The sequence below is a fragment of the Motacilla alba genome, chromosome 4 (genome assembly GCF_015832195.1).
Source record: "Motacilla alba alba isolate MOTALB_02 chromosome 4, Motacilla_alba_V1.0_pri, whole genome shotgun sequence".
NCBI classification, from domain to species: Eukaryota; Metazoa; Chordata; class Aves; order Passeriformes; family Motacillidae; genus Motacilla; species Motacilla alba.
The window spans coordinates 19,927,033-19,940,609 of NC_052019.1; the positions used below are offsets into that span (position 1 = coordinate 19,927,033).

A 13,577-nucleotide genomic window follows, 5' to 3' on the forward strand; every position below is an offset into this window, starting at 1 on the left:
TACTTTTAGCTAACACATATCAAACTTGTTACCAATGTCCCAATTCAAATAGATATACCTGAACTAAAACCTCATTTTTATAGTACAGGTTGTATTTTTCATAGGAATAAGATAGTATCAGGCTCAACAACACTATTTAAATTAGTGAATTAGTGTTGCTTTCATTTCTGTTCAACACTTTTTCATATGAAAATGACAACAACCTGAAGCTAGTTATATAACAAAAATACTGCCAAAATGTATTTCAAATAATTTGAATACTTACCACATTATTTTCCCTAGTTATAGGAAAACTTTACAATACTTAGGTAGTAAAAAACAGATGAGGGGAGGAGTACAAATCAATAAGTTTTTTCTGATAACAGGACTGAAACCTATTCTACTGTGGCAGTTTTTCTGTTTCCTTAGGGGTGGAGGGGGACAGGAAAACAAAAAATAAGTCCAGGTAAACAAGAAATAATGGTGAGGATGCAAAAAATAAAAAATGTTTTAAAAATGGGGTTTCAGTCTTCATGGCTTTGACACAATGCTGGCTTTCCCCCAACATTTCTGCAGAAGTGTGGGAAGGCAGAACGCTCTGCACTGCTTCTAGGACATACACTTTCCTTTGCCAACTGCACTAGGGCTCAGCAGCACCCTCACACAGCCAACACAAGGTCGGTGTTTAAAATTTACTCTAAAAAGATCCACTCACTAAATTGAAGGGAATTCAGGGTTCGCATCTCAAAGATTTCACTCAAACCTACCTTAATTTAAATCATTGGCTCAGCAAATTCAGATGTTTCCATTATCTTTAGAACATTAAGCCACTCCTTCCAGCAATGCTTGAAAGAGACATTTCTTCTTCCTTTCTTCCTTCCTTTGAAATGAGTTTCTTTCACCATGAGAAGCATGCTGGAAAATTGTGAACTGCAAAGAATTATTAAGATAAGTTAGTGAAAGAGGTGGGAATAGAAATCAGGAACTCTGGGCCTTATTCATGTGCCTTGAAGCTAAAAGAGAATTACATAATATGAGTTTTCCTATATCAGACACCCACTATTATACATTACAGAAAAATATGCCTCTAAGAAATTTTTATGGTAATCCTTTTTCCTTGATTGGCAATGCCAAGACATCAGCATCTTTTAAAAAATGAAATAAGAAACTACTCTATATTCCATACATCCTAGTGTTTCAATCTATGTAAAGAATTCACTAAGTTTATTATACCATCTACTTGATTTGAAGGGGGAGGAATTAATGAAATGACAAAATCTAGTAAGGCATGTCTCAAAAACTTAATGATTAAATTACTTGTTCTGTCACTGCAATGATAACATTTGAAAAAGTCTTTACTGAGATAGAACAGATTTTTCATCACAGAAATCTATCAGTGGTGAAAGTAAATTATTTGCTCTAATCTATATTCAATATATACTTTCCTGACTAGAAAAATAAAGTCCATCTATAAAAGAACCCTTTAAAAACAGAAGGTAACAAGAAAGACAGTAATTTCCAAAGTAGGAGCTGCTTCTGGTCATTTGGGCTCAGCATAAAATTAATCCCCAGAAGAATTTAACACTACCCTCAAAAGATTAGAGAGCATTTTATATATATATATATAAGACTTACACAGCAATGATTTGGATATTCTTTCTCCCTTTGACATTATTAGGGTCATTTGTAAGGCCTTTGGTCTTATGATGGAAAAGGAGGGAGTTTTCTACTGTCGTCTGTTGATGAATGAGGAATAGAATTGAAGTCCACAGGAGAACAAGCTTGTTCCCACTGTTCTTTGGTGAGCAAGAGGAATTGAAGCTTGAAAAAGAGTCAGTCTGCATTAGCTTTCCCTGGGAAGCCCTCCAGGACTCATCAGAACAGCATGGAAACTCCCAATGTCATGGAAAGAAAGAAAAGGTTCTGTTCTGTGGCTAGGGCTCAAAGGTCATGTGATTGATCCCATCTTGCCACCAAAAATTTTGTGAAGAAATGATACAGATGTGATTGTAGGAAGCTATCTTTGCAATAAAAGAGCACTGTGTTAAACCGGCAGAAGGCAGCAACAGAACACCTAATTATGGCTGTTAAAATCCACTGACATGTCCTGAAGACTTCAGAAGGTAACCTAAAGGTGCACTGCTTTGAAACCCTGTTTCAAACATGAATAGTGTTTCACAGTTACTACATTGCAAAAAGATAAAGCAGTTTATTCAAACTCAATACTTAAAGGACAGTGATTACAGTGGATAAAGAACCTTGTTTGGTAGATAGTTTTTGCAAAGCACAGAATGAATATGTCTACATTTGTATTTGTTACCAATTCTGGATATAGTTACTATATATTATTATTTTATATATAATAATTATATTATTATATAATTATATTATATATATATTAGTAGTATATTATACTATATATTATATTATACTATATATATATTATACTATACTAGATTACTATATTCTAGAAATATAGTAAGATCTCTACTGCAGCCATGGGGGAGGGTATTTTTATAAACATATATCCTTAATGTATGATTTTTGCAGAGAATTACAGAAATACTCTGTATTAAAATCTGATTTATAAGAGAGAACAATTTTAAGAATTCACTTTTGCTGCTTGGTTTTAGCAGCAAGTCAGATTCTGTAACATTTTCTTCAGTACTCACTATAACTTGACTTAAAATTCATTGGTACTTCTACATTGCTAGAAAGGATTTAGTTAATAGTCCATTTCTTTAGCCTTTCTTAAAAAAAAAAAAAAAAAAAGCTTTATGTAAACCTTTATAAAATTTTAAAATTAACTGAGGCTAGTAGAAATCCGCCCCAAGTACCAGTTTAATAGATGTAAGGTAGGAGAAAAAGTTGATATCTAACTTCAACTGCTCATTAAGAGAATGAAGTATATTGTGTTATTCTTGAGGGAAGTTTATTAGTTTCTGTTCTGCTCTCTGCTTCACTGGTGATGTGACACATATCTCCAGACTTATTGGCTGGGAACCAATGATTTAGAAAGCTCATGGGGTGGTAAGTGTTCTTATAAACAACTAGCTAGCTTGCTCCTGGGAAACTTTTTCATGCCCAGTTGTCAAAGCTTTGCAAGGCTTATAGAAAACTAGGTTTAATCAGTGAAAGAAAAAATTAATCTGAAATTAAAATTTAAGTTGTCTTCCTTAAACTCAAATACTTCACATAAAACACAGAGAACCAATAATATTGAATCTGAATGATCACTAATTCTGTACTGCAAGCTGAGTACCAATGCCCTTGTAACTGCTTACACCATGTGAAAACCTCATCAATAATGCACTACCAAGAGACCTAGTCACCTAAGTGATACTCAGCTCTCCTGGACAATACAACATGCCAACACCAAGCCACAACTAGCATCAGGAAAATGAGTTATATAGCAAGGGATGTTGGCTCATTTAACCTATTTTACTGTGAGCAGAGAGACAAATCACTGGTACCAAGCTTTCCTGGGCACTGTGTTGTCTTCTTCTCCACCTTTTCTCTTTTTTTGCACTGCTGTATTTGACCATCTTCTTTCCTTCAGTTTGCTACTCCTTGCAATGTCACTCTGGGCACAGAGCCTCCCTTAATACACTAATTGGACTGCACTCTCTTCTGTGCTTTACCTTTAATACTGGCAGATGTCTCTAGAGAGAGGGACCCTGCTCATTGGGAAACACTGAACTGCAGGGATAAAGTACAATTGCTGTTTTACAGCACATAAACCAGTGACTGATGCATTCTTCTGGAGCATTCCCCATATAACTTACTGGATTCTTTTATGCAATGACAGTATTTGTCTCTGGTTTATATTTCATTAAGTACTTGCATCTGAATGAACATTGCAAGTTAACAGGCCCAGAGAAGGCATTTAATTTTTCTAGGCCTTTTAAACGGAAGTTGAATTAAGATGTCCTTGCAAAGGCCAAGTAGAGCTCCATTAAATTTCTTTCAGATAACCTGATAGAAAAAATATGATTAAAAGCTTTTGATTTTGAAATTCAAACACAAACCCTATAGTAAAATACGGTTATTGAATTTCCTTCATAATTTTTCTTTAGGATGATTTTTCTTCAAAATTTTGCCTGATGATGGGTCTTTCTAAAACAGAAGCTACATTTCTTTGCAATGCCTAATTCTTTATTTGTCTAACAACTACAGCAGCGAACACCCCAAATTTGATCCATATTTGATGCTTTCCATTACTGTATATGAGAGGCATAGTCTTGCAAAGTTTTCCTTATTTCTCCTACCACTGCCTCCACACACAGTAACCTTCACACTGAATGAGAATAGCTGGATACAACTTCCTGCATGGCTTCTCAATTGCTGGCAATTTAGCTGGCCAGATGGGGTTTCTGTGGAGAAACGTGAAGGCTAAGTGTGCCCCTGCAGAGCTCCTGGCTCCTGCTGACTCAGCAAGTTAAGGACACAATCAAACAGTACAATTTCCACCTCTTTTCTCCCCTTCTTTATAACCCCTTCTATTTTTCCTTCTTCCACTCATCCAGGACTGTGTCTGTACTACTATTTCAGGTGATGCTTTTTTTTTTTTCCCCAATTAGGATCTGCAGTATCTTGCAATTAAGGCAGTCTTTACCAGTCTGACTCTAAGTTCCTACAGGGAAACTGTGAAGTCATAGAGACTACAGAGAGGCATGAAGCTTTAGCAGACACACAAAGCAGCAGCTGTGTGTGTAGATAATATGAAATGGTAAGACCGAGCTCTTCAGCCAGGAATGAAGGATAGTGCAGTGTCTGCATATTGTCTCTGTATGAGTATCAGAATGAGGCATCAGTTGGTTTCTGCTCTTACTGAGACTAGGAAGGCATTAAGAGCAGGAGCAGCAGCTGAGATATAATTTTTTTTTTCCAGAGAAGCCTTAAAATAGACTAAGTGAGGGCACATATTGAGGGAAATGAGATTTAAGCTGCATTATAAATGGAAATGTCTTCAAATGGCATAATTTTGAAATTGTGCTGAGGCACCAGTCCTTTTAAAAGTCATGGGAACATAGTCATTAACCACGCTAAAGTAGAGGAAAGTCCCATCATACAAGCTTACATTTGCAACTGATTGACTTCAGAATGCCTTAAATTGGCACATAAATATTTTTATGAAGGAGAGACAGCTCTGGGAAACAAAACACTGAAGAAAGCCAGCCAGTAAAACTAAACACCTTATCAAGAACAGGCTACCAGCAAGGGAGATTTTGGCCACAATATACTTGTACATCAAATATGAGAGTTTGGCTCTCTGACATTCTTCTTTAAAATGGAAATATGCCCTCAGTTTCAGAAAGGTATGTTCTTTTCTTCAAAATTATATCTCAAGGTCAAAAAAACAGCTACAGGATGGGAATATTTTTGTCTCTACCCAGCTTACAACCAGATTTAGCGAAGACTCACTAAAAGAAATATTTCTGTTGTAATTATAAGGCACAAGCTGAATATTTAGAAGTTTTCTTTTCCCTTTATGGACAGAAAAAATATGATTTTTAAAACAGTATTTCATGAATGATTAGTCCTCACTTTGACCCAGAGTTCTTTTTATTTTTTTGAATTAGCAAGTCTAAGTGACAGGAACCTTGAATAGGTATGACGAGAGCACATGAGTAGTGAGAAAACACTACTACATGGGCTGTTCTTTGTCTCAGACCTTTAATTTCCAGCATGAATGTTTGCATTCTTCTGTACTCATTTAGTTGGCATTTAACCCTTTTTTATTAAAACCAAAATTATTTTCTAAAATCTATTTCTGCTTTTGAAGTCCATATAAAAGGAAAAAAATCAACGTAAGTTATTTACTCCAAGTCTTTCTATTGATGAATCTAAGAAAATTTACCATATTCTGTGTATTGTTGATAAATAATTCTGATGTCCTATTGGCAACTCTTGTGTTTTATGAAATTTTACAGCAGCAGCTATTTGTCAAATATTTTCTTGCTATAATCAAGTGACCATACATATATGTAGAAATATATTCAAATATAGACACACAAGCATATGTATATATGATATACAGGAATCTCTGAAATGGGGTCTAGGTAAATTAAATTTTCTGGTATAACTTTCTTCCATTTCCATCAAGTGGAAGTCAAGAGAAATAGTTTATTTCCATTCTGAAGCTTACTGACCTATTTCATCAAGGTGCTTCCTTTCCTACCAGACATATACAGCATAGCGGACATGAGGCTTACTGGAAGCTGAGAGGGTGGAAGTTTTGCTGTAACCTAATACACTATTTAATTAAATATATGACTTTAAATTAGTTTTCTGAACTGCTAATATGTTTTATGTTATATATTCATTTGAGAAAACCAGAGATATCCCTGGGTGAAGGGAACTTATTCCTGTCTTTTCTTTCACAGAAAAGTTTACAGAACAATATTTAGTTATTGTATCTACATTGCCTCTCTGGACCTGACCCCTTCCTTTCGTGGAATACATTTCATATCTGAATCTTCTTTCTTTCAAGTCTTTCCACTAAATTACATTCCATCTGTGAAGCCTACAAAGCCTTAATCATGCCTTCTAACAAATGTTATCACACTTATATAGCAAAAGATGCCCAAAGAGAATCATAGAACATTTGGGAACTTCTACCATCTGTGCATCTCCCACTTATGCTTATTCAAGAGTTTTCCCCCACACCCCAGTTCCTTCTTCTCCAAAGTGTTGCATACCTAAGTACATTTCCTTTTGTAGAGACAGGGACCTGTGCTGTCCTCTGTCTGCAATAGAAATTACTTTATGTCACAAAATTATATTAAAAGGATATTTTTAGGGTAAAAAAATTAACTGTTCCTTTCATAGCTAGAAAATGATGAAATGAAGCTATAGGTGCAATCATAGTTCCTGTACAAGTACTGGTACTTGTGAAGTCTGACACAGGCTTTCATTAGAGCCAAATTTTTCTCCTCAAGATCCCTACTTGCTGCCTTATACAGAACTGACCTTCTCTGATGTTAAACCAAGGCAAAAATCCAGGGTTTCATTGTATCTGGATGTTTTGTTTTGAAGCTGGAGACTGACATTCACTTCCAGATAGAATTCCCCCATGATTCCACAGAACAAAACATTTTGACTGTGATTTCACCATATCTGAGCTCTTACCTGAAACCATGAAACTGTTTCGCTGAAGAGTGAACATTTCCAGACACACCTTATGTCACTGAGAGTTTGGCTTGGCTATGTAAAAGTATGTAATTCTAAACACTCCTCAAAAATATGGATCTTAAAGACTCAGATATACTAAGTCTATGGATATTTTTTACATCAGTCTCTGTAGTACCTTCTCATTTTTAATACTGGAATCATGATATTCCCCAGTATAATACAATTTTCCACAAATTAAATAAAGCTTTTAATTTTTTTAAACCATGCAGTGATATACACCATAAAAATACCATTTAATAATTCTGTGTGCTGGATGCTCTTCTAACAGTGGGCAATAAGGCCATGAGACAAATACTGAACATGAACAAAATCTTTCTTAGTAAGTCCAACCTTATATGTTTCCTCTGTGCAATTAAATAAAAATAAGTATTATTGTATTCAATTATTTCAATTATTTTCTTTCTTTATTTGAATTTTTCATTTGCTCTTTCTTTCTTTCTTTCTTTCTTTCTTTCTTTCTTTCTTTCTTTCTTTCTTTCTTTCTTTCTTTCTTTTTCTTTCTTGCGTCCTTCCTTTCCTTCCTTCCTTCCTTCCTTCCTTCCTTCCTTCCTTCCTTCCTTCCTTCCTTCCTTCCTTCCTTTTTTCTACTTTTTTTTATTATTTTTTATTTTATTCCAAATTGAAATTCAGTATGGAAAGAACACATTAACATGTCATTAGATTACAATCACTGAATTAAAGTTATGCTGAAAGTACTCTGGTATTTTCTGACTTCTGAGAATTATATTGTTGGCAATATTAATATTGTTCTTCATATTAATTTTTGGATTTTTACTTCTTTTTTTTTGGCTAGGTTATTTACTAGCCAAAACTGAAATAAAAAAAACAACCCTAAATAAACAACAAAAGTTAAGTCATATGTTTTCTTATTGATACTTATGTGGCTGGTCATTAGCAAAAGCCTTTGCAATTTTAACTAAATATATACAAGGTTACCATTGTTTAGAGAGAGAATGAATGTGATAATTTTATAACAAATTTCACATCTATTTTTGACTTCACTGAAACCTGGAACAGTCAATAGCATCTCTTCATCTTTTTCTCTCTATTCAGACCTAACTTTCATCCCTCTGTGTTCAAACATGGACCCTTCCTGCTACCGTTGTTATGTCCCAGAAGAGGCCACATAATACCAGAGCGTTGGAGTTTCTGGACAAAGAGATGAAATTGTCAATTAGTTAAGCACATGTTGGGCTACATAAAATGTGAATAAAATATTTGAAGAACTTATTCTCTAAAATGTCAAGTCCTTACCGCTCTTATGCAAATGTAGTATTTTAGTGCATTGCAATTTCAATAAATTTGGATGGATAGATTTCTATATTCAGACAAAAAAACTCCAAAAAGCTAGCTTCTTAAAAGCTCAAGTTCATAGTGAAATGTATAAAAATACTGAAAATATTTAAATAAGATTGCCTATAAATTTCATCATGGGTAAATCTAGCCTCATTATCAGATATCATTGAATCAGTCTGACTTTTTTCAAAAATTTAAATATAGATGTGGACTTGCAAAGAAGTTATATGCTAAAACTCAGTAAAGTAATAAGCAAGCAAAAAAAGGGATATATTATTTGAAGTGTCATGAAGTCATAACAGTTATCATTCTTACTTATAACTTTCAAAGGAATAATAATACCAAGTTAAGTTAATAACTTCTTCCAAGAATGACACAAGATGAAAACTAAAAAAGTTTTCTTATCAATACTTTGTGTTCATAAACTTTTTGAAACTGCAGTAAGTTAAATATATCCTCCTGAAGTTGCACTATGATTCATGCAGTGCCCCTTGGAAAAAAATGGACATTTAATACAAAAATGCTAAAATTATTTTAAAAGAAAAACAAAAATTAATAAATAAAGTTCTAATAACTTAAAAAGTAGCTGTGTTGATGCATTAAAATTGAAATTCCATCAACTTTCTAAAATCTGTTTTTTCTCACTTCTCCCTTATAAATTTTAATTGTATTTGCTCACAAAATTTAAAACATACCTAAACACTTGCTAGCTTCACCTCTCTATTATTCTATTTCTAATCTTTTCATTCTGATCTATCTCTCTAAACTTCTCTAGGGTATTTGATGCAAGACTCTTCATAGAATGTTGTTCCTCAAGGACTTATATATATATATAAAATATACACTTTCTGTATGTTCAGCTTGATAATACTTGGCAACTGGTAGTATAGTTGTTATAATATATACTTGTCATGGATTTACTATTGATATTCTGGATGGCTCTGGTCTTGTCAGTGCCAAATCCATGTTTTCAAAGTCTTTTTACCTATTTTTTTTATCTAGCTGTGTATTATTCAACTCTGAAAGTGCAAAATTCCTTCTGGTTAGGTATGGCTTCCTTTGTTCTGAAATGATCTAGTTATCTTCACTTTCATTGCCTTTCTTCTAATATAAAGCATTCAGACATTCAACATAATGAATTTTCAGAAGATAATGTAGATGATATATAGGTAATACATATGATATATAGGTAATACATAAACAAGACAATATAAAACATGCAGTGACAAAATAGGCAAATATGTTCACAATGTTATACCTTGTACTCTTTAATAAAAGGTCAAATGTAAACCTTTAGATCTTATTCAAAAATTGCTAAGAAAGCATTGGGTCCACTTTTGCAGAATGTGCAATAAACACAAAGATAAGTAAAATTATAATTATTTACCTAGAGACACCCAAATAAATTGTGTACATTGTTTCAGGTCCCAACAAGGATTGTGATGTTGAAATGAGCAAAGTGATCAATGAAAGCAAAGTCATAGAAGAAAAATTATCACACCTGAAATGAAATTAATTCAAAGACTAGAAAATATTCTAAGCCAATAGTCCAGATAACCTTCACTGCAGATTTCTGAAGAAATTAATGCATATATCTGTAGAGACTAGAACAAGGATTTTTAGTAAGGATATCAGTTTCAAAAGGGAAAGAGAAGAGAGGAAATAAATAATGTTTCAATAAGATTTTTAATAGGTTTAGAACGCAAAGTTTCAAAATAATTTTTGAAGCTAAGAATGAGTAACTGAACAGAATCGCAGAATCATTTAGGTTGGAAAAGACGTCTGAGATCATAAAGTCCAACCTTTGACTGATCACCACTTTGTCAACTAGACCATGGCTCTAAATGTCGCATCCAGCCATTTCTTGAGCACCTCCATGCCGGGTGACTCCACCAGGTTCCTGGACAGCCCATTCCAGTGTTTAACAACCCTTTCTGATGTCCAGCCTCAAACTCTACTGCTGCAGCTTGACTGTATGTCTTCTTGTCCTGCTGCTGGCTGCCTGGAAGAAGAGGATGAACCCTGCCTAGCTAAAACCTTCCTTCAGGCAGCAGTAGAGAGCAATAAGGTCCCCCCAAGACTCCGTTTCTTCAGGCTAAACAAGCCCAGTCCTGTGCTCTCTCCCAGCCACTCCTCACAGGACTTACCCTCCAGACCCTTCCCCAGCTCCACCACCCCTCTCCAGAAATGCTCCAGCCCCTCAATGTCTTTCTTGTACTGAAGGTCCCAGAACTGGATACGGTACCTGAGCTCTGGCTTCACCAATGACAAGTACAGGGGGGCAACCACTTCCCTGGTCTGCTGGCCACACTGTTCTTGATTAAAGAAGTACAGAAGTATAGAGAACAGAAGTAAAAAGCAAACTTATACATCCAAACATATTTGAGAGAAGATGCTACCATATATCAATATCTTTAATAATTTATCTTCTATTCAAGGCATGAAATCTCACATATCTGGACTTCAAAACAGTTTTTGACACAATCTGTTATGAAAACGATTACTTTAAGACAGAGAAGATAAAGACGCTACTAATCAGGAGAGGACGACAGGTTGTGTTAGGTGTTTGCATGATTAGATGGAAGCTTTTAAGGGGCTCTTTATGGAGTGTCTTGCCATAGAGCTTTCTGATATTTAAGTTAAAAACCGAATCATTAAATCTCAGAAGCACGCTGCTGAAATTTGCTGGTAAAGCAAGTGTGAGAACCATCAAAATGATAAAAACAAACAAGAAGAATCAGATGACTTGATGACTTCTATAATAGAAATGTAATTACATTTAATAGTACAAAGAGAAATGTAACTAGATGTTCAGCTACAAACTGTGAGTTTATCAGCTGAAAATGACAGAGAAAAGAAAGATGCAGCCACTCTACTAAAGAAGGACTACTAGTCATCAAAACACAATGTAGTTATGAAAAATGTTAATACAGAGTATTAAAAATAAAATTTCTGGGTTAAATAAAAAGATGTTTAACATTATCACATGAGGTAGTGAACGATGAAAATCATAAGCCATTTTTGTCCTCCATATTAAAAAAAGATTCACGGAAAACATCATTAAAAATGGAATGGAGGGAGGTGAAGTTCATCTGCACAATCTCAGGAATGCAGAACTTAGATCATGAAAAAAAATTGAAAAATCTTGTATTATTTTACAGAAAAAAACCCAACTCTAAGATGAGAGAAATTCACTCTGTAAATACATGAATGGGTAAAAAGAGCCTGCAGATGTTTACAATGTACTGAACTTTAAGATTAGTATCAACACAAGAATTTTACATATATACATAAACACATGTTTTAAAGATATGCTTTTTCATGCAACATGAGTTCTTGCACTAATGGAGGATAGGACTCAGTGCCCAAGAATGACAATTTATTCTGAGTCATTAAGATGATCTCTGGGGTCAGTGTTTTAATGGTATTTATTTTGATTCAAATGCACATAATTTTCTTCTTCACTCATCTGCTTAAGATCTACATGAATGCTTTAAACATCATTCACTCACTAGGTGCCTAATGCAAAGCTTATTTAGTCAAAGTGCTTCCATTGACTTCTGTGTGCTTTGGATTAGGTTCTATATCCTTACCCATAGCCAGCTGCTGCAGGCTGCAGTTTTATCACAGTATTAGACTGCTTTTCTCTTTTCCCCATGATCTTAAGAGGGAAAGAAAGAGGTATACTTTGGCTTGTCCTGTCTGTTCTTTAATGTGCTTAGATTGCAGTTACTTCCTGCTGAGCCCTGAATGAGGTTTAGTTTGTTGAAGAGCAACTTTTTAATCATCTCACAGAATGAATGGACTAGAAGATATGTCAGGTTTCTATCAGAAGATGAAAAATGTAGAAACTTATCAGTACCTCTTTTCCTCTAGATATATTGTAGGTCGTAAAAACCCACTCTGTACAGTACTTATTGCTCTTATAAAGGACACTAAAAATATAATTATGCAAAGGATGATCACCAAGAAACTTTGCAAAACACCTAAAAGTATGGCTGTGTCTGGATGGCAAAAAGTGCAAGTGAGACAGCAGGAGATCAGATGATTTCAATGCCAGGCTATGTAATCTTCCTCACAGGAAGGGTGGCTACAACCCTTTCATTCCTATTTTGGAGAGTTCAGATAGCAGTACGAAATATTTTAGAAGCAAAGCTGATCAGGTATGTACCAGTGCTTAACAGCCTAAATATATTTGGCTATTCCTATTGGTTCTAAAAGGATCCTGGTTTAGGGTGATAGAACCAGGGCCTTCTTCAGCTTCTAATTGCTATTTTGGCTAAATACCAAAGCTGTTCACTACACCTGTACAATGTAGACATGCATATACAAGTTTATGTTTTAGTGTAGTTCAGGCAAAGGCACAAGGAACTCTACTTCTTCATACTTTCTCTTGCTCACCATTAACAGTTGATGGTAGCAGGTGAATAGCCCTTACTTTCTTCAGTGACCAGTCATGTCTCTGACAGGGTCAGACAATGAATTAAGGGAAAATTTTGTCTGCTTGCTTCTGCACTGTACAGCTAAATAAGGCTTAGCAACATGACCTCTAAGGATTCTAATGATGCACTTTTCATATGAAAAGAAATTACAAGCCTAACATTATAAAGTACCTCATAAGGTACCTTTAGTTTTCAACATCGCAGAACAAAGCCAAACAGCCTGGCCAATAAGTAATCAACAGGTTGATCCCATTCTAAAATATTTTCCTTGCCACCATATTTATTTCCCTAATATAGAACCACTCTGTTCTATACCTTAGTTGTTCTATTCAACTATTACTCTTCTTTTTTTCTGCCAGAGAGCAGTAATTGTTTTGAAAAAGCAGACAGAAGCATTAAAGCTCCCAACTAAGTGAGTATATGTGTAGATCCATAAATTTCATTTTGGATGTAATCAATAACATATATTGGCATTAACTTACAGAAAGGAATAGAGCTGCACAGCATTCAGTTATGGATAACAGTGCTTGAATTATAACATCAAAGGTTCTTCAGAGCTTCTCAGAGTTACCATCTTGCTTGAGTATTTTATCTTCTGCTCAACAGGCAGCTGACACAGTACAATCATGAAGACATGCCAGATCTTCTATGATCTCCTGAATTATA

At 34.7% G+C, this 13,577-nt stretch overlaps 1 long non-coding RNA gene across 5 annotated transcripts in view; it reads right to left on the minus strand.

Annotated features, from left to right (window-relative positions):
* LOC119700214 overlaps positions 1 to 13,577 on the minus strand; it is a 181,001-nt gene that overhangs the window by 163,790 nt on the left and 3,634 nt on the right. For all 5 annotated transcript variants that reach the window (XR_005256707.1, XR_005256706.1, XR_005256705.1 and 2 more), the window contains exons 2-4: positions 13,394 to 13,567; positions 10,715 to 10,784; positions 747 to 909 (exon numbers count right to left, since the gene is read on the minus strand). This is a non-coding gene — a long non-coding RNA (uncharacterized LOC119700214). The remainder of the gene's footprint in view (positions 1 to 746; positions 910 to 10,714; positions 10,785 to 13,393; positions 13,568 to 13,577) is intronic.